Source organism: Lissotriton vulgaris, chromosome 6 (assembly GCF_964263255.1).
Source record: "Lissotriton vulgaris chromosome 6, aLisVul1.2, whole genome shotgun sequence".
Taxonomy (NCBI): domain Eukaryota; kingdom Metazoa; phylum Chordata; class Amphibia; order Caudata; family Salamandridae; genus Lissotriton; species Lissotriton vulgaris.
In genome coordinates this window covers 1,127,683,162-1,127,705,287 of record NC_141694.1, presented here as the reverse complement: position 1 = coordinate 1,127,705,287, position 22,126 = coordinate 1,127,683,162, and the positions used below count along the sequence as shown (strand labels likewise).

The 22,126-nt window shown below is 45.3% G+C and overlaps 1 protein-coding gene across 2 annotated transcripts in view; it reads left to right on the top strand.

Moving 5' to 3' along the window:
- Positions 1-22,126, top strand: part of RGS17 (regulator of G protein signaling 17) — a 320,291-nt gene that overhangs the window by 229,769 nt on the left and 68,396 nt on the right. The window lies entirely within an intron of this gene.

The window sequence follows — 22,126 nt, the reverse complement described above, 5'->3', positions numbered from 1 at the left end:
GATATCTGGACTTTCCTTTAGCATCCGGATTTCAGGTCCCTTGGAAAGATGGTTTCAGAGTTTTCAACTTGTGCTCTTCGCATGGTGTGGAGTAGTGTGGCTCACTGGTTAGAGGAGGCAGACTTGGAAGCAGAGGTCAGCCCGGGACCAGGGTTCAATTCCTGGCTCGGCGGGGTCTTGGGTCCTAAAATGTCCATGGATTCGACGATTCACGCTCCGGTACCTACTCGATTCACGAGTTCACACTCTGCGACTCTGGGCAATAGCTTGCTTAATCTCCACAACGGGCCCTCGCGGCGGGATGCTTGGCTTTCACCTTGTGGATACTCTGCCGGGGTTATCTCACAGGGGAATACCAGGACGGGTTCCCTAAGGAAGCGCTTAGAAACCGCTCGGTGATTTGCGCAATATAAATTCCTGTACATTTACATTTACATGGTGAGAGCTGGTGCAATATCAGGGTAAAATATGGGAAGCTGGGAAATGGCCATCATCATCGGGATTTGGGCTTAGTTTTCCCGATTCCCTTGATAATGAATTCCCCCTTTGTCACTGGACCCTCAGTGACTATCTTGTGATCCCACTGTCATGTGACCCCCTCAGCGGATATATGGGCAACCCCTACATTGGGAGAGGGTGCGATACCGGATTCTTTTAAGTCTCACTAATAAGGTGCACCTAAATCCTATTCATACCTCATCAAGGGCACCATTAATCCTAGAATAATTCGCAATATTTAACTCACACGTATAAAATATAGAAAATTAGGGGAGATGTTCTTTCATATCAATTGCAAAGATGATGCCACATATGGAACACGTTTTCTAGTAGGGCTAATGAAGTAAATGTATACTCAATAGAGAAAATACCTCCAAGTGGCTCAGACACTACACCACTTGGCATACGTATGGCTATGACTATCTACAGTACTATAAGTTTCAAATATACGAGTTCATAAAAAATAAAAATAAACTTCTGTAAAAACAATGTGTCGCAAATGAAGGAGTCTCGGCCCTTGGTTATATTGTATCAGAAGCAGAACAGTATTCTGGGGCAGATTTACAAGCCCCTTGCGCCCCTTTTACGCCGCCGTTGCGGCACTTTTGTGACGCAGCGGTGGCGCAAAAGAAGTGCCATGGTGCGGGGTACTTACAACATGACGCATCTGTGAGATGCATCACGTTGTGAAGCCCTGAACCAGAAAGAGGCGTTCCTGCGCAGGGGGGAGCGTTCTGGGGCTGGAACGCCTCAGCTGCAGCAGCAGACAGCCAGACAAGGTATCTGACTTAGTGCGCAAGTGATGCTTGGGGCAGAAACTAGCCCGCGCATGCGCATCAAGTGTTCCCCCATAGGGGGGTGCTTGTTTAAGCGGGCCGCAGCCCCCGGCTTTACAAAGGCGACACAGGGCGAGCAGTCATGAGCCCCCCTAGCCAATCCTGGCGCTGCTTGCATTGCCAGGATTGGCCGGTCACCGCGTAGCAGGTAAGGGCAATCCATTATTGGATGCCCTGCGTGGGTGGTGCACACACACCGCATAATGGCCAATCACTGTGTGTGACTTTATGTAGTCATGCAGTGATTGGCCATTTTGCGGCGCGCGGCGCTGATGACGTCAGATCCAGCCTGCCTCTCTCTACTCGCCAGTTGCCACCCAGTCGCCACGTGTGTGGACCGGCGTGTGCATGAGCCAGCCTGTGTGTGCCCTTTCTAGGACTCGAGACTGTTACTTTACTTGATCAGGTATTTTGTTGTTCTATATAACCCTTGACATTCTGAGGATTAAGGGCAGCTCTAGAGGCTTCTGCTAAGTATAATATGTCATGTAAGCTTCACTAACTGAACACAAAAGGAAGCTATTGTTTTTTGTCAGTGCATTGTATATTTTCTATGTTGGATTCCCTATGTCGTGCTGCACGCCTCTCTTGCACTCTGGATGGTTTTAGGGTCAGTTTAATAATTTAACTAAAGAAAAGGCCTGGTGTGGTGGCGCAGTTTGTTGCCGTAGTGTGTTTCCTGGGAAAGGATGGTTGACGGGCCAGCTTGCCACACCCTTCAGTTTACCGCAGCACAACAACTGAAAGCTGAAGGTTTTGTTCACGTCAGGCAAAGTAACGTGTCCCAACAGCTCTGTGCACGGGCAGATCCTCCCCTCTTCCCACCCAGACTCGAGTGTGGAAAGTAATCCCCCGGCAAGCAGTCTAAGAATGACGTCATGGAGTGTCTCTCGTGCCTGTTCACCTCACTGCTTTCCCGGAGCCAAGCCCTTGATCCTCGGCAGCTCGTGCTGTAAGGCGTCCTTAGCACCTCACCCCAGTTACAATGTGTGATGCGGTTCAAGCGCTTTAAAAGTGATTTCAGAGTAAGCTAACGCAACAGAGAGAAGGGAGAGAAGAGAATCTGACCTTATGACCCTGGGGCTGAGAGGCAGCACGAGCCACCGAGCGTGGAACAATGTGTGCATTGTCAACCACACCACAGGAGAATAGAAAAGCATTAACATGACGCACGTCTGGGGGCTGCAAGTTAACAACTGCAATTGTAACTGTAATTGTAAATATGTGTATTGATGTATATAACCAAACATGCATGTGTGACCTCTCGTGCAAATTCAAGTGGGATTATGTGTAATGTACATGAGAACTATTTTGATTGCAGGTTTTCTTTTTTTTTTTTTTTGCATATTTATATAGCGCGAACTCGACCCGAAGGTATTAGAGCGCAGGCCCGCCTGGCAAAAACGTGTATGAATGGTGCACAAAACACAATCACTTATTAGTAATGCAGAAATGCCCATTCACTTGTTCTTGTATCCCAGAATCCCTGCCAACCTAGATATACCAGTATATCCCCCGGTATCAGTAATTGCTTGGTGAAGGTGATAATGGGGGAAACCACCAGTTTGTACTGGGCTCCTGAGTGGCCTACACATACGCTTTCAGTTTGTATTTTTGTTCCCGAATGGTAAAGAGGCATATTTTAATTGTGGTTAAAGATCTCTGTCATTATGGGACCCCAGTTGGGAGCAGGCACCGCTCGCGGCAGTCAGCTGCTGTGTGTTTATGAAAGGAAGGCCAGCTCGAGCCAGAGAAACTTGGACAACTGGTGTCGCTGGAGACGGCAGACTTCTTAGATGCCCGCAGATGTTGGACATTTTGCAAATTATCCCACGGGTTCCGACAATTCTAGAGATTAGCCACAGGCATTGCATTGCTGCCTGAATTTCTAGGCAGAGGGAACACGTGTAGAAATATTAGAGGGGGTGGAGGAATGATCGTGCCAATGAGGTGGCGCTGAACTGACATCTGTTCTTGTTGACAAGCATCTCTGCTGACGTAGGGACTCTTTCATTGAGTCTGGCTGGACAGGGCAGCTGTTGCTGTACCTTGTGTGATCAACAGGAAAAGAGTTTTAGAAAGCTGCACTGAGTGGGGGTTAAAGGGAGATTTAGGAGCAGACACCTGTTGATTTTTATCTCTACAAGTTCTGGTTGGGCAGATGGTGTGTTCGCTTTGTGCTTTTTGCACCGCGGGAAGGCGTGTGCTGCAGTAGGTCGTCTGAACTGGTTATGGTAAAAAACCAAAGGTCCAGACTGATCAAATAATCTTTAAATTGTTTCCTGAAAACGTTCTTGTTTAATCTGGCAGGATTTTGATGCATATTAGCATGTTTTTAAGTGAAACGCTGTAGTAGCTTGTTCCAACTGCCACCCTTAGTGCGCAAATGATATTTACATGTGACTTTCAGACAGATCACCTGTTTTCGGGCAGGGGACACGTTCAGAGTTTACATGCTCCGCATTGCACTATGAATTGTTAGGTAGCCTACCCCTCCATTTCATAAAACAATTCATAGCGGGTAGCTGATTCCTGGGTCCGATGAGCAAATAAAGGATGGAAAAGGCAACCATGTTGGTTTGTGTGAGGCACAAATATGGAACATGTGCGCGCTTGTTTCTTTGTATGTGATAACATGTGTGGTGTGTACGTAAAGCGCCTAGACGACAGTGCAGGCCCTAGATCACCAGCCGCTGCGTGTAGAGCAGCGAGGCAGCGCACAGAGGGGTGCAGCACCTAGAGAGTTGCAGTACATTGTAGGGTTCAGCAAAGGGTTCAGCGCCTGTTTGTTATTGTTTAGTTGCTTTCGTACATTTGTACACACCTGTAAGTGCAGAGTGTACTTTGTGCAGGTCACAGAATGAAACCTCAAGCCTCCACACTCAACAAAACCTTAGTCAATCAAGTGTATGCAGCGTGCTATATTCTATAATTGGGAAGGTGGTGGGAGGTAATCACCCTTTATTGAGCATCAGCCAAACAGCGGAATTAGCAGTGTGCATCAGAGTTAGGGGCAACTTTGCATGTTATTATACATTTTTAGCTAATTCAAGCCCATCCCTTGTTTACTGGATCCTTCCAAGTCTTGCCTCTCTGTAAACAGGCCTTTAAATCTTATCTGGTCACGTTTGCTGTGCATTGAAGACAGAGCTCAAATGTCACTCCCTGTCTTCCAAAGGAGTTTGGTGTTTAATTTCTTTCTCTGACTTCAAAGTGATAGCATTTTTTTTTTATGTGGCAATCCTGCACAGTGCCCATATGAGACTAGAGGGTGTAGGATGTTATTTTTTTCTTGCACCCAACGAACATTATCTGTGCTGATGTTATATCAGAATTAGGAAAGTACAAATGAAGCACATTTTCTTTGTAATTCTGAACTGGGATGAAAACAAATATTTGAATATGATCAAAACACATCATTACAGTAGGTGATGACATTTCCACACATTATCGTTTGTGCGCAGTAAAACTGTATGTTGGTGCATGGTTCCCAATGCTATGTGAAGGCTGTTCCCCAACTGCTGTGCAACTTCTTCTACTCTTAGAGCTGAGATTTTCATTAAAGTCTTATAGTCTGAATTCAGCACCTGAGCGTAATAGGACGGAATGTATGAAGCTCTGTGGTTATACTGAATAAGCAGCTACCTATGTTATGCCATCTATTAATGTAATAACTGCACTTTCACAATTGCTTTATTAACCTTCCTGCTTTCTCAAATTTGCTTGAAAATGCACGATTTTTCTTCTTTTTTTTCAAAATTTTCATGGGGGTAACCCCCCCAAACCCCCCTTTTCGGGTTCGGGCTCGCTCTCTGCGCTCGCTCGCTAGGGTGCTGGATGCAAATCACTTTGCGCCCACCACTTTCAAATGTCACCCACCGCCCCTTAAATTTACAAGATTACAATCAGTCACTTTGGCGCCCTTGCTGCGTCAAAACCCTGCGCCTGCTTGATGCAGGCGTAAGGATTGACACAGCATTAACAAGATAGGGCCCCCCCAGAGCGTTGCTGGAGCTGCGTCGCGCTTGAGACGCAACTCCAGCAACTTTACGGCACAGATGCGTCACGCATCTTTGCCGTTTTTGCCCATTGCTGCGCCGCATTGTAAATGCGGTACAAAAGGGGGTGGAGATGGACGGAGCATTTGAATCAATCAAACACTCACACCCAGTCAAAAGATCTGGGTTTAATCCATCACCGTTCTTTAGCCCACTCTGCCACCACAGTTCAGACATGGCTATGTGCAAATCTGTCTGACCCTGTGCCTCATGAGAACAGTACAGCGCGAACTGCCAAGACATGTCTTCCCTGGACCGGAAACAAGCTTCCGAGGACCGGTTTCTGGCATTCCAGCCGTCTTCAGCCCGGCTTGCTTGAATCTAGTGGCAAAGTGAGCAATGGACTCACGTCTGAGTATACCCTGCCACACTTATGGCGGCCACAAGCGGGACAAAAGGGGGTGGTGATGGACGGAGCATTTGAATCAATCAAACACTCACACCCAGTCAAAAGATCTGGGTTTAATCCATCACCGTTCTTTAGCCCACTCTGCCATCCCAGTTCAGACATGGCTATATGCAAATCAGTCTGACCCTGTGCCTCATGGGAACAGTACAGTCCGAACTGCCAATACATGTCTTCCCTAGACCGGAAACAAGCTTCCGAGGACCGGTTTCTGGCATTCCAGCTGTCTTCAGCCCGGCTTGCTTGAATCCAGTATCAAAGTGAGCAAGGGACTCACGTCTGAGTATACCCTGCCACACTTATGGCGGCCAAAAGTGGTACAAAAGGGGGTGGTGATGGACGGAGCATTTGAATCAATCAAACACTCACACCCAGTCAAAAGATCTTGGTTTAATCCATCACCGTTCTTTAGCCCACTCTGCCACCCCAGTTCAGACATGGCTATATGCAAATCAGTCTGACCCTGTGCCTCATGGGAACAGTACAGCCCGAACTGCCAAGACATGTTTTCCCTGGACCGGAAACAAGCTTCCGAGGACCAGTTTCTGGCATTCCAGCCGTCTTCAGCCTGGCTTGCTGGAATCCAGTGGCAAAGTGAGCAAGGGACTCACGTCTGAGTATACCCTGCCACACTTATGGCGGCCAAAAGCGGTACAAAAGGGGGTGGTGATGGACGGAGCATTTGAATCAATCAAACACTCACACCCAGTCAAAAGATCTGGATTTAATCCATCACCGTTCTTTAGCCCACTCTGCCACCCCAGTTCAGACATGGCTATATGCAAATCAGTCTGACCCTGTGCCTCATGGGAACAGTACAGCCCGAACTGCCAAGACATGTCTTCCCTGGACCGGAAACAAGCTTCGGAGGACCGGTTTCTGGCATTCCAGCCGTCTTCAGCCCGGCTTGCTTGAATCCAGTGGGAGAGTGAGCAAGGGACTCACGTCTGAGTATACCCTGCCACACTTATGGCGGCCAAAAGCAGTACAAAAGGGGGTGGTGATGGATGGAGCATTTGAATCAAACACTCATACCCAGTCAAAAGATCTGGGTTTAATCCATCACCGTTCTTTAGCCCACTCTGCCACCCCAGTTCAGACATGGCTATATGCAAATCAGTCTGACCCTGTGCCTCATGAAAACAGTACAGCCCGAACTGCCAAGACATGTCTTCCCTGGACCGGAAACAAGCTTCCGAGGACCGGTTTCTGGCATTCCAGCCGTCTTCAGCCCGGCGGCGGTGATGGATTCAACCCAGATCTTTTGACTGGGTGTGAGTGTTTGATTGATTCAGATGCTCCGTCCATCACCATCCCCTTTTGTACCGCTTTTGGCCGCCATAAGTGTGGCTGGGGATGCTCAGACGTGAGTCCCTTGCTCACTTTGCCACTGGATTCAAGCAAGCCGGGCTCAAGTCGTCTGGAATGCCAGAAACCGGTCCTCGGAAGCTTGTTTCCCGTCCAGGGAAGACATGGCTTGGCAGTTCGGGCTGTACTGTTCCCATGAGGCAGAGGGTCAGACTGATTTGCATATAGCCATGTCTGAACTGGGGTGTCAGAGTGGGCTAAAGAACGGTGATGGATTCAATCCAGATCTTTTGACTGGGTGTGAGTGTTTGATTGATTCAGATGCTCCGTCCATCACCATCCCCTTTTGTACCGCTTTTGGCCGCCATAAGTGTGGCAGGGTATGCTCAGACGTGTCACTTGCTAACTTTGCCACTGGATTCAATTCCGGTCCAGGGAAGACATGGCTTGGCAGTTCGGGCTGTACTGTTCCCATGAGGCACAGGGTCAGACTGATTTGCATATAGCCATGTCTGAACTGGGGTGGCAGAGTGGGCTAAAGAACAGTGATGGATTCAACCCAGATCTTTTGACTGGGTGTGAGTGTTTGATTGATTCAGATGCTCCGTCCATCACCATCCCCTTTTGTACCACTTTTGGCCGCCATAAGTGTGGCAGGGTATGCTCAGACGTGAGTCCCTTGCTCACTTTGCCACTGGATTTAAGCAAGCCGGGCTGAAGACGGCTGGAATGCCAGAAACCGGTCCTCGGAAGCTTGTTTCCGGTCCAGGGAAGACATGGCTTGGCAGTTCGGGCTGTACTGTTCCCATTATGGCACAGGGTCAGACTGATTTGCATATAGCCATGTCTGAACTGGGGGGGCAGAGTGGGCTAAAGAACGGTGATGGATTCAACCCAGATCTTTTGACTGGGTGTGAGTGTTTGATTGATTCAGATGCTCCGTCCATCACCATCCCCTTTTGTACCGCATTGTAAATGGGGCGCACCAATGGTGGCGGAGGCATGGCGCACAATAAGTTGCGCATCCCTGCTGATATGCATGGATGCGCCACTTATTGTAAATCTGTCCCTCTGTTTTTCTTAAGAGACCTTCAAGGTGAACGTAGTCTCTCCTTTTCATTGGAATTCCTTGGGGAATTGTACTGTGCTGTAGCACTGACTCGGAGGGGAGTATTGCCGTTGCATGCCTTTCCTTAATGAGTATAAAAATCTCAGTGTCTTGAAAATTCGAAGTATTAATGTAGACCACCAGTCTTTATTTGTTGGCATGCAAACACGTAGGAAAGTTTCATGGTTAATATGATGGATGTAGCCTCACCTAGGCACTCTTGGCATCTCAGGCAATGTTCCCGCTTTTCATGTGCTCACTGCAACTGTGAGTTACAGTTATTCTTTAGACATCTTTGGGGTTTACTCAACAATGTAGACTCTTTTAAATAAGCAACGAGAAGTTGTTTGGAAACTAGATGTGGTGTTTCTCTCTACTGCATACATGATGAATTGTCTTCATGATTTACCTTTCCGAAGACTTGTCGTGCCTGACCCTGACATGTCTCCCCAGTACGTATTTCCTTACAGAAAAATACCTTTAACTTGCGAAATCAACGTTTTATGTTACTTGCAGTCAGTTTGACCATGTAATCCATATAATCCACCCTCCAAAATGAGGACTTTATGGCATATGCCAGTTTCAAGAACAGGGTAAAAATGGCCTCTATGATTTAGTCCTTAGATTAACAAATTCTAATTTTATTAGTAGAACAAGAGTCACTAGGGACAGAACATGTTTATGCAATAGAGCACACTGCCTCTGTCTGCACCAGGCACATTTATTTGTGGGTACAGGCTGGCAAGGGAGTAGCCAGAAGATTAAAATACCCCCTCTTTGAACAAATCTTTTAAGGCACCAAGCAAGTGAAGCAAGTCATCGCAACCCTCCCCTTAAGAGCTTTCTTGTCTCTTCCATCTAAGAATCTATCCAATCACCTTTTCATCCTTCTAGCCACCCGCTGATATCCACCATCTTACCTTTACATTCGGTCATCCTTTGAGTCTTACTTCCAACATTCAGTCTGTTACCATTCCGTCCATCCATCTGCCTATCCATATCCAAACCTATCTATTTATATTCAAACTACCCATCTAACATATCCATTCTTTCATTCAATCATCCATCCTTTCACTTTTCTATACCCCATCATCATTCCTCCATCATCCTTTCCGTCATCCATCCATCCTTTCTCAGAATTCAGTCAGATCAGCTGTGTGCATCCTCCACTTTCATGGACCATATTGTCGTCTGGGGGTGCAGGCAAACATTTTTCAGAGTTCGGGCATTGAATTCACATGTTCATTTTAGCCCACAATGATCTGGTTTGGATGCCCCTTGAAATAAAGACGAATGAGTAAGTGAACTAAAAAGGATGAAGTGTGTTGTATAATTTCTAATGCCAATTTGGCACGTCCTTTTTTTTTTAAAATATCTTTATTGGATTTTATATTTACAAAGAAGCAACCCCTCCCCCCCCCCCCCCCCAGTCAGGCAAGCAGAGAAGCAAAACAAACAGAGAAATTTGAATACACAAATGAAGGGATTAATACTGGATTTTTACATTAATACATAATGTAGTAATAGTAATTCATACAGTAATACATGGATAAATTAATTACACATTTTCCCTTTTTTAAGGGAATACAAACATAATTTGATGAGTTATAGTCTAAAGGTTATATACAAGCGGTACAGATTAATATTTACAATTTTAAATCAAGCTGATTGATACATCATCCTGCTACAGGGAATTACCTTGGGATTGGGACCATTCAATTAAAGGGTTCCAGATTTTAAGCCCCCTGGCCCTCCGCTTCCTACCTTTTCTTTTGTATATAGCCATTTCTAGGTTAAATATGGCTAGTAGTCTAGAAAACCATTGTTGAAATGATGGGGGGTTGGGGTCTAGCCAGGCAGAGGCAATACAGATTCTTAAGACCGCCATTGCGATAAAAACTAATTCATGGCCCTGGCAAGGATCAATGAGACTTGTGCCCCTAGCATAACCACTTCATTAGGGAGAGCTATTTCAGTTTTTAAAACCGCTGTTAAGAACCTCTCGATGCTTAGTTTTAGGGAGTTTAAGTTTATACAGGAAGAAAAGATGTGTATGCAATCAGCATTAGGAATCATACATCTAAAACAACAAGTCCCCCTCCCACTCCCCCATTTAGCCATTCTCTCTGGAGTATAATACATAAAAAACCAAGTTTTGTAGAACTGAGTTTGCAGTTTTGTTGACATGAGAATAGTTCGGGATAAACCATAAGCATAATTAAACTCTTCTGTAGCAATAGCTATTTTTTCCAGCCACTTCTGTGCAGTTTTCTGAAGGTTATCCAAAAAGTGAGATAATAAGAGAGAGTACATCCCCCCAATAGTAAATTTTGTTGACTTTTTTTGTGTTTTGGCTGTGATTAGTTTATCAAATGGGACATTACCCTAATCCGTTGCAATAAAAAATCTCTAATTTGGAGACATTTAAAAAATCTCTCCACTCCAGTCGATATTTCTCTCTTAAGGCTTCGAAAGAATATAACCCTTTGTTAGAAAAAAGACATCCAATATGTGTAATTCCCGCTGTAGTCCATCTGTGGTTCTGTGAAAATGGGCCTCGTTACGAAAGGTTATGGTTCCGTCACGATTTTGGTGATGTCGGACCGTATTTAGCGAATGCGGCTAATGTGGAGTGAATTCGTCAGGTTAGATAGCGAATTCACCACGTATTTGGAGATTTCGTTTCGAACATGGGTTCCATTTTGTTTAAGTCTACATTTTGTCTTGCCATCACGCAGGCCGACGAGTATGGGCGAACGAACGAAGCGGCCTGGCCTTCATGTATTGGTATACATTAACAGGGTCTTTCTTGACTGCGAGGTGAATTGCAAGGATATGATTCCTTTACCTGAAACTGATCCTGCCGAGTCAATTTCCCTGGTTTGATCGTTGTCTGAGATTACCAATCATTGTTCATTACATCGTTAACTTTAGTCTCCTTACACATGCCTTATCTTGCTCACTATCAGACATTGTTTTCTTTTCTATGCTCTTTATTACATGCATTGTGCTTTTCAATTATGGGTTGGTCCTGCTTGTGAAAATTGGATTTGGGACATTCCCAATGATTAACTTTGGGTTGGGACGTTGCAAACTGAGCTTTTTGTCATGTGATACTTTGTTTGAGAATGTACCCTATTGGTTACATTTTTGCGCAGTGCGAGTGTATGCTTTTAAATGTGAATATTGTGTATAAAAGGAGATGTCTTGCTCTATGAATTTGAGCAGTCTCCTGAAATACCTCAATGCTGTATTTCTTGGATCACTGTTACTGGCTGCAGCTAATAAATGTGGTCTCTGATGCCACCCAGAAGTATTCCGTCTCTCTGTAAACCAAGACAGTTAAATCCGAAGAATTTGGGCGTGCCCCGGATTCTCCCGGGGTCTAAAAGCCCAGTTCTTCACATCTGTCGATACAGGCACCTCTAAATATTTCAGGAAGGGCAGGGTTGTTACTTAAAGGGGAATAGTATGAGAGTCGTCCTATACCCAGCAGTTTCCTCACAGATTTCCATGCTTTAAATCCCCCCTGGAGTTCTGGACTTTTTGGTTCCGTCCAGAGGTGTCAGGGAACAACACCCAAAGACCCCGGAGTTCCACCTGCCTTGGTGCGCAAATGAACAGAAACACGGGCTTCTCGATGGTGGCGTAAAAGACCAAAGGTTTATTACTGCAGGGACACAGAAGTCACAGAAACCACACATGGGCAGTGTCTAGGAGCCTGTTCAATTTGTACAAAGAGGGTTGCTCCTTATATACTGAATTTTAAGCTGGGGGCGAATTCTTTACATGTAATACATTCTCAAAACCTTTGTGTCTAAAACAATAAATATTTGGCGTTACACAGGAACCGTTGATAAAATCTGATGCCAAACATCTACGAAGAGGGGTTCCCACTAGTTCATCACAATCCCTTGTCAATATTGCATTCAAGAGCCGGACCGCCTCATCGTAAATTTCGTTACCTCCCCCTAATAAAGATTCAGAAAGAAAGGAACGGAGCCAGGTGTGGAAGATAGGAAAACGGGATAAGAGATGTTTGTGGGTTGTAAATGGGCAAGGCTACCGGCTTCGGCCGCCTAATCGTGATCAGGACAATGGACACGAAGACCAGTTTAGCAGGACTGGCCTCGGGCAGAGGAGGCAGCCTTTGTCGAGTCATGCAGCTACAGCGTGATCTGTTTTAAGGTGCACGTGTCATGAAAAAGGTGAATCTCCGGCTAAGGCTACGTGTCCTTAATCGAAATGAAGTGATCAGAGGTTATTGCGTATGTGAGGGCAAGAAACACAAAATGGCTGCCATGATCTAAGATGGATGCCGTGGGTAGATCAGAAATGTGTTCATAACAGGAGTGCTCTTGCTCGTAGCATAGCGAAAACACCAGGATATGCTAAATGGATCATTTGCGGTTCGCTGATACCAATATTATGTATTTCCGACAATATTGAAAACACGGGTTCAAATCGTCACGGAACCTCAGACCCTCCTTTTGCCCTTACATAGGCAATTACTCAGTCTATGTCAGAGTCTAATTCTATGCTCATCAGGTCAGTGACATGTTGTTGTATCATCATCCTTTCTCGTGCCTTTTCTCCAAACGCAGGTGGTTTCCTAAAACAGGTTGCAGCACAAAGACTACACAGAGCAGGACCACACTGGATAATCAGGCAGCATGAGAATAGGAATACTAAGATGACACCAATGACCATTAGAACCTTCCATCCCCACGCTGATATCAGAGTCCAAAACCACTCCATGAAGGACCAGTTTCCCTTGTCTACATGAATAGAGTCGGAAATCTTGTGTAGTTTCGAGATCGCCTCATAGACTGTTGGAGCATTATTAGGAATAAAGACACAGCAGCTCGATTGGATCATTCTGCATACCCCACCTCGATCTGCAAGTATAACGTCTAGAACCATACGATTCTGCAACGTCATGAGTCTATCCGCCTGAAGCTCAGCTGTCAAATTGCTAAGGGCACCAGCAGTTTCGGTAATAGTAGATTCAACTACCCGTGTTAGCTGACGTATGTTTCTACTATTGGCCATAGGCCCCCAGAACGGAAGGAAGCCTTTGAAGAAGTCTCCAGCTTCCTGACCAGCAGTATCTTCCTTGCTGAAGACACCTCTCGCTACTCTGGTCCTGTGGTAATCAGATGAAGCAGTGTATGTTGGAGGCAACCATCGAGCAATATAACATGAACCTAAAAAGTCGGCAGGCAACCATGTATAAGCTCGGTCTCGACAGATGAAGTAGGTACCCCTAGCAGTAAGAAAGGCAGGGGAAGAGTTAGCCGGAAACACATAAGTCTCTACGCACTCACTCCTCCCTAGCTGAGCTCTCGGATTTCTCCCATTACCTTGCAAACAGACCTGACCTCGGTGAGGTACGACCCAGATTGGAGTTGAGCTTTTACGCTTGCTTTCTCCCAAACTAAGGCGATACTCTGAAGAATTCCAACTCAAATATACTCGCAATTCGTCTCTAGGGTAAGATGGAGTATTATTGACATCCTTGATCATGTCAATAATTCCCTGGACTAAAGCTTTGTTGGCAGAGTTATATTTAGTGGAACGTGGTGGACGTGGAGGATAGGTTTCAAGGGCATAAGCAAAGATGGTTTGAAGGGCCTGGAATGATCCATTGTAGCTGAAAGGCAAAACCAGATAGGGAATACCTTTATCCATAGTGTGGGGTATCAAGCCACACACCCAGCAGTCTGTAGTGTTAACTACCAGTTGGTGTTGATGCAAGAGCTGTACAAAAGTGTTATTAATGAATTCTGAGCGTCGAGCTTGCTCATGTTCAGGAAACGAGTGAAAAGAGTGTATAGAGGAAACAGTAGAAGTAACAGGATCAAGGGGAGGTACTGTAGTTACTGGCACAAAAATCAAACTCATACCGAAAACGATTCCACCCACCAATGTTATCAAAACAATCAAAAATGTAATGGCACATTGTATTAAAAAGCATTTGCTGTGAAGAATTCTGTAAAGTCTGATTCTGCGAACATAAATCACATTTTCTCGTTGCAGCGCAGGAAGCTCCATCTTCTACAATCCGCTCGCGACCACTGATGATGTGTACGTAGATGAAAATGCCTCTATCAGCCCTGGGAGTTCCCAGAACCAACAGAAAGATCGACCTTGTGTCAGACCCCCGCAGATTCAACTAGGCACACAGCCACGACCCTACGGCTACCCAGACGGCAAGGCAATTTTAAAACAATAAACAATAGCAAACTTCCTGGCTGAAGGCAAAAGTTCAAAATTTCAAAAATATCACAATGGGCAGTTGCCTGCTTTATTTGTCCATATTACGAGGTCGTAGATTGTATCTTTGCTTCGCAGGTACTGTTTGATCAGCAAATAGTGTATCACTGGTAGCTGTTGCAGTGTTCAAGTTCGCAGATGACAGAGTTTTTTCTGATGCAGGGGACAAATGTTCAGAGTTCAAAAGAGTCTTTTCAGGAGGAGAGTCAGAGTTTGGAGTGTCGGTAATTAATTCGGCATCGCTGAAAGGGATGAACTTTGGCGTATGTTCAAATTCGGAGGCACCAATTCCCTTTTTCACCCAGTCGTCGTAAGGAAGTGGCAAAGGTACACGCTTGACATGAGATGCGTGCACCCAATGCTTGCGACCAGCTACACGAACTGCTGTTCTCGTTGCAAGCAGGACCTGGAAGGGGCCGACGTATCTGGGCTGAAGGTTCTTCGTCCTCGCGAAGTTTCTGATCACGACTTGATCGCCGGGTTTCAGCTGATGCCCTGGACTCTCCGGAGGCTTTGGCAATGCATCGAAAACCTGTTGGTGAATAAGACTCAATTTAGCAGTCAAGTCGTAAAGGTAGTCTATCAACATAGGGTATTCTAGAGAACAAAATTCCTTAGGCCTCGGCACTCCCCAAATATTAGCCGGGCGGCCAAAAACTATCTCATAGGGGCTAAGCCCCACTCTAGAATGTACAGTTGCTCTCGTTGATAGCAAAGCCAAAGGAAGTGCGTCTGGCCAGGGTAAACCTGTGGATGCTTGTATTTTAGCTAGTTTCAGCTTGAGGGTGCCATTGTAACCCTCCACTAAACCAGCAGACTGGGGATGATTCGCACTGTGGAACTTCTGTTTTATGCCTAGGCCGGCACACACACTCTGCATAACTTTCCCTATAAACTCACTTCCGTTATCTGACCATACAATCCGTGGCATTCCGAACCTAGGGAAATATTCTTTGAGAAGAATTTTGGCAGTTGATAGGGCAGTATTGTCCTTTAGTGGGTATGCTTCGATCCACCTGGAAAAAGCACAGACTACCACCAGGACGTATTTCAGATTATTACAGCGATCCATGTGAATGAAGTCTAACTGAATCACTTCAAAGGGGCAGGAAGGAGGAGCAAAGTGACCAGCAGGAGTTGGAGTTCCCTTGCCAGGATTATGCATCAGGCATACCATACAATTTTTCACCACTCTCTCTGCACACTTACTGATCCCATCATTCTTCCAGACTGGAGCCAACATCTTACAGATTCCTTTAGAACTTATATGCGCTACTCCATGCGCCATTGTCACCACTGCAAGCACATACGCATCAGGCAACATCCAACGCTGCTGTTCTGTCAAATCAATCCAACACCCATTCGAATCCAACTTGCCCGTACTTTCTCTCCATACACGTTTTTCTTCCTCAGTTGCCTCTTTCTGAATCTCTTTCACACTTTCCATTGTATCCTCACACATTCCAGACTCAGCAATCCATCTTGCAGACGTAGCAACATACATTCTGCTCATCATGTCTCTAGCTGTCTGTTTAGCGGTTTCATCAGCAAAAGCATTCCCACGACCAACATCATCCGTGATTGCTTTATGAGCACTGCACTTCACAATCGCAACTTCAGTCGGCAAGGTTAGAGATTCCAACAAGTCGTTAACTAGCTGACCATGTTGAATCTTAGTCCCATGGGACGTAATGAAACCTCTTTCTTTCCACAAACGGCCAAAACTATGGGCCACGCCAAATGCGTACTGACTATCTGTGAACACATTCACTCTCTTTCCCTTAGCTAAAACACACGCTCTTGTTAGAGCTATTAATTCTGCAGCTTGGGCAGAATTCTGACTCACTCTTGCAGTCTCCACAATCGTCTTCAAAGTCGTCACTGCGTAAGCAGCAGTCACATCACCATTCTCCAATTTAAAGCATGACCCATCCACATATAGCGTGCCATCTGGATCTGATAATGGAGTGTCTCTCAAGTCAATACGTCCTTTTGTCTCTTCCTCCGTTCTAAAACAACAATCATGTGGCTCGGAATCACTCGACTCTTGATTAGCCGGCAACAGCGTTGCTGGATTCAATACATTACATCTTTTGATCTGAATATGACTCGCTAGTAACGTCAGCTCATAACCAGATAGTCTCGCACTGGTAAGGTATTGTGTCTTGGTTCGGTTCATGAGTGTATCCACTGCATGAGGAACCATGACCACTAGCATGTTGTTCATCACCAAACCAGCAGATTGTCGAATGGAAGCCGCAGCTGCAGCTGTAGCTCTCAAACAACTAGGTAACGCTCTAGCTACCGGATCTAATGTTGATGAAAAATACGCACAAGGGCGTTGTTTATCACCAAATGTCTGTGTCAGAACACTCAACGCGCAACCTTCTCTTTCGTGAACGTAGAGCGTGAATGGCTTACTGTAATCAGGTGTACCCAATACAGGAGCTGAACACAATGCTTTTCGTAATTCAGTAAAACTCTCCTGACATTCATCAGACCATGGCACCGGACTCGGAACATTTTTCCCAGTCAAAGCTACCAACGGTTTTGCTAAAAGAGAAAAATTTGGGATCCACTGCCTACAGTAAGAGGTAATACCTAGAAAGGCACGTACTTCTCTCTGTGTGCGAGGAACACTCATCTGCGTAATTGCTTTTATTCTCTCTGGGGTCAACTTCCTTCCCTCCTTTGACAAGAGATGACCTAGGTAGGTCACTTCTTGGCAGCAGTATTGCATTTTCGAAGGTGACACCTTATGATTCAAATTGGACAAATGATGTAATAACGAAATTGTAGCTGCTTTGCAAGTTTCCTTGTCATCGGCAGCCACTAGAAGATCATCTACATACTGTACTAGAGCAGAACCTGGAGGAAGGACAAAGGTATCTAACTGACTTTTTAATGCTTTACTGTAAATAGATGGGCTTTCACAATAGCCTTGTGGAGCGCGTTTAAATCTGAAACTTCGACCTCCTAGACAGAAACCAAAAATATCTCTGCTTTCCTCGGCTATCGGAATGCTGAAAAAGGCATTCTTCAAGTCAATGACTGAAAACCAAGTAGCTGAAGCAGGAATCAATGTTAACAAGGCAGTAATGTCTGGAACCACAGGAAACTGCGGAACCACAATTTTATTAACTTCTCTGAGGTCGATGACAAACCTATACACTGGAGGCTTTGTAGGATCAGTTCGTTTCAAAATCGGTAATACAGGACTGTTACAAACATTTCCTCTAGTTTCTTCAACCACATCTTTCTTAATCAAATCTTGTACAATCAGTAAAAGTGCACGCTCACCTTCACTAGATATTTTGTATTGAGGAATTCTTGGAAATTTTACATTCGCTTTCAAAGTGACTACATATGGTGGTATTTCTAAAAGGCCTACATCGTTAGGACCAGTCGCCCAAAGAGAATCAGGGAGTGAACGCAGCTCCGGCGGGAGTGCATCCATAGACAAGTACATCGGAGAGGTGATTCTTTTACCCAATGTAAGCTGTACTCCGAACAGTACAATGTCGCATATAGTCGTTTTAACAAGTCTAAACCAAGCAGATTTTCATTACAACCTGTCGTCAAAATCAGGGGTGCTTTCCATTGACACGGTCCAACAGAAATAGACAAAGGACCAGATATGGGGTTGTAAACAGGGGCGCCTGAAAAACCTACAGAAACATTTGTTGAGCCGGACAAAGGTGCGCCAGGGAGTTTCGCATGAATGATAGAACTTTTTGCTGCACCAGTATCCAACAGAAACGGTTCGACTACACCTGATGTTGCTACTGCGACATAAGGCCCACTCTGATCCACTGGAACTGATACTACTCCCTCTCTCTGTCCATGGCTGTCCTAGTACCCATTTTGCTGAAATCCCTCATCCACTTCACAATAGTCTTCAACAAGATACTGTTGAGATCTATTTTGCTGAGTAGACTGTCCATTTCGTTGATCAAAGTGATTGGAAGGACGATCATTCGTTTGTGGAGGCATAACACCTTGCCCTCGACCTCTAGAATTTTGCACAAAACCACCACGACCTCTCTGAGCTGCTGCTGCATTATTTTGCGCTAAGATCGGACACTCATTCTTGTAGTGACCCTCTTTCTTACAGTACGCACACTGGTTCCACTGATATTGAGGTCTCGGTGAACTATAATCTGTTCTTTGATACGAGTTCTGTTGCGTATTATTCTGATTCATGCGAGGCGGATACGCCTGTTGCAAAAGAACTTTAGTTTTTAAATCTTTCGTTTTCTTGTCTGATTTCTCTTTTTCCTCTTTATCTCTATTTTCATAATACTGTGCAGTTGCAAGTATTTGCGCAGTTGTAGAAACAGCCCACGCACTCTCTGAATCCTTTAATTTATTGCATAACTCAGGTAACAAATTATGCACAAATTTATCGACAAACAGTCTCTGTCCTCCTTCTGTGCTCATATCCTGACCACTATGATCTACAAAAGTCTCTTCGAACCTCGTGAAGAAGTCGGAGACACTTTCGTCTTTCTTCTGTCTGCATGCGGACAACTTGTCCCAATTAACACGCAATGCAGGCATCAGAGTCTTCATTAAGTCTATTATTCTACCTGGAAGATTAGCAATTAGGGGTTCAGGTTTTGCACCACCTGTTTGCTGACCATCCGCTGCAACAATAGCTGCCCAATCACCACCTAGGGCTGGATGATTCTCTCTACGAATTTTAGCCCAAATTGGTTGCGGAACTACATTACCAAATAACATATCGATGTCTGCTAAGTTCATTATACAAGCCTCAACTGTCTGTGTTAATTCCTTATAGTATCCAGCAGGATTCTTACGCGGGTCTGGCAAGGCCTGCTTCACTGCTAGCACTTCGGCTCGCTTCCACGGAATGTGTATCCACACTCTTTGGAATTGCGCCGGAGCAGCTACAATACCACGAACATTATCAGCTTGTACAGCATCGCGCCAAATTGGAGGAACCTCCCTCATTGGATATTGGCGACTTAGCTTCGTCTTACTTTTCTCTAAATCTCTCGGTGAACGAAGTGATGGATCATTTCTATAACTTAAAATCAGTTCCATCGCTTCTTCTATATGTTGGCCTACTATCATTCCTGCAGCAAACTCTTTCTGAACTTTAATTAGGTCTTCTAAATTCGATTCAACATCATCTTCTTCTATCTCCTCACGTAACAGCGAGCACATCTCGTCAAAGACATACCGTTGTGTTGGTTCATTCCACTGCATAAATGTATCTAGCACATCTTTCGTACTATATCTCCTACTCTTCGAAATCCATCTGAGAGCCGTGGAATCTAAAATTCCCCGTTCTTCAGTACTCGGAAGCTGACTACGTCTCTGAACAGAGTCAGAAGTAGGAGTCTTGATTAAGGTTTTATAGAAAGGAGACAGAATGTTAGAAACAGAATCAGTGATTCTTCGACGAACAGAAAGTGGAGTCAGCACACTCGCAGACGTAGAGAACACAGTAGAGGTAGGAACAGATAGCGGAACAGTAGGAGTATCGAGGAAAATAGTCTGTGGAGTAGTAGGTGTAAGCGAGACAGATACAGGTATAGAAGTTGGCAATCCAGGAGGAGGAGGAGCCATAGGAACATTCACATTAACCACAGGAGGTACAGGAGCTTGATTCTGAGGGGCAGGAGCAGGAATACCAGGTTGTCCAGCAACCGGCAATTGAACATTCGGTAAAGGTGGAGCCGTAGCACCTTGTGCATACGGTGGAGGTGACCGTAACAGATAAGACAACAGAGGATCGTTTTCAGAATCCTCTAGTATCTTAGCTGTTTTCGATGGCAAGGCAGGGTAGCACTTGTCGATCGCTAAATTATGCTCTCTGATGGCCACCTCTATGGCCTTCTCTGACTCGTTAACTTGCAGCTGCTTAGCCGCTTGCTCCAGAGTCAACTCTTCTTGCTCTTTCTGTTCTTCCTTTAACCTTTTCATTTCTCTCTGTTTGGATTCTTTTCGCCAGTAACGGAAAGAGTCAAACATTGCCGGCCGGGCTTTCTTCCTAAACAATTTTGCTTCTAAATTGTCAAGGATTTCGGGTTCAAAACTACCATGCAGTGGCCAACTAAGGACACCATCTTTCTCAGTGTATCGGACCCACACCTCATTGTAAGATATAGGACCCACACCATGTTTACAGTACAAGTCATATAGGGGAGTCCCAATCGGAGGAACCAGACATGAGTCCTCCAATCGTGAGTCACTGTTGCAACCAAAACAAGACAACATACAGTTTCTCCGACTTACCATTTTGCAATCCGGAACACAAAACAAACAAAACAAGAAACAAATATGTGCACCTGAACCAAGAACTTAGGCCTACCAAAACAAACTGATGTATCGATACCCAAACTAAACCAAATAGATTATCGTAACCAGAACAACCAGTGATAATCTTACGAAACCAAACCAAACCAAGAACCAAAAAGGATTTTAACAACCTTCACGAAGTAACCAGCTAGCAACCACTAAATACTTAACTGAGGCACTGAAGACGTCACCAAGGAGAAAACCCGTCACGTTTCGCTGTACTAAAGACTGCACCTCGGGTCCAAGACAGGGCGACGGTCAAGGCAACGGCCCACTGCAGCCGTCCTGAACGGGAACCCTCGTGGAAGAGAACTTCGGGCCACTTTTGCGATATGCCGGGATCGATGAAGTGGGGCGCCTCCCTCAGGAATCTTCACACGAAGCTTCTCGAACTCTTCAGGCTTCTGGACCGGTACCGAATGACGTCGCCCCACGTTGGGCGCCAATTGGAGTTCTGGACTTTTTGGTTCCGTCCAGAGGTGTCAGGGAACAACACCCAAAGACCCCGGAGTTCCACCTGCCTTGGTGCGCAAATGAACAGAAACACAGGCTTCTCGATGGTGGCGTCAAAGACCAAAGGTTTATTACTGCAGGGACACAGAAGTCACAGAAACCACACATGGGCAGTGTCTAGGAGCCTGTTCAATTTGTACAAAGAGGGTTGCTCCTTATATACTGAATTTTAAGCTGGGGGCGAATTCTTTACATGTAATACATTCTCAAAACCTTTGTGTCTAAAACAATAAATATTTGGCGTTACACAGGAACCGTTGATAAAATCTGATGCCAAACATCTACGAAGAGGGGTTCCCACTAGTTCATCACAATCCCTTGTCAATATTGCATTCAAGAGCCGGACCGCCTCATCGTAAATTTCGTTACCTCCCCCTAATAAAGATTCAGAAAGAAAGGAACGGAGCCAGGTGTGGAAGATAGGAAAACGGGATAAGAGATGTTTGTGGGTTGTAAAACGGCAAGGCTACCGGCTTCGGCCACCTAATCGTGATCAGGACAATGGACACGAAGACCAGTTTAGCAGGACTGGCCTCGGGCAGAGGAGGCAGCCTTTGTCGAGTCATGCAGCTACAGCGTGATCTGTTTTAAGGTGCACGTGTCATGAAAAAGGTGAATCTCCGGCTAAGGCTACGTGTCCTTAATCGAAATGAAGTGATCAGAGGTTATTGCGTATGTGAGGGCAAGAAACACAAAATGGCTGCCATGATCTAAGATGGATGCCGTGGGTAGATCAGAAATGTGTTCATAACAGGAGTGCTCTTGCTCGTAGCATAGCGAAAACACCACGATATGC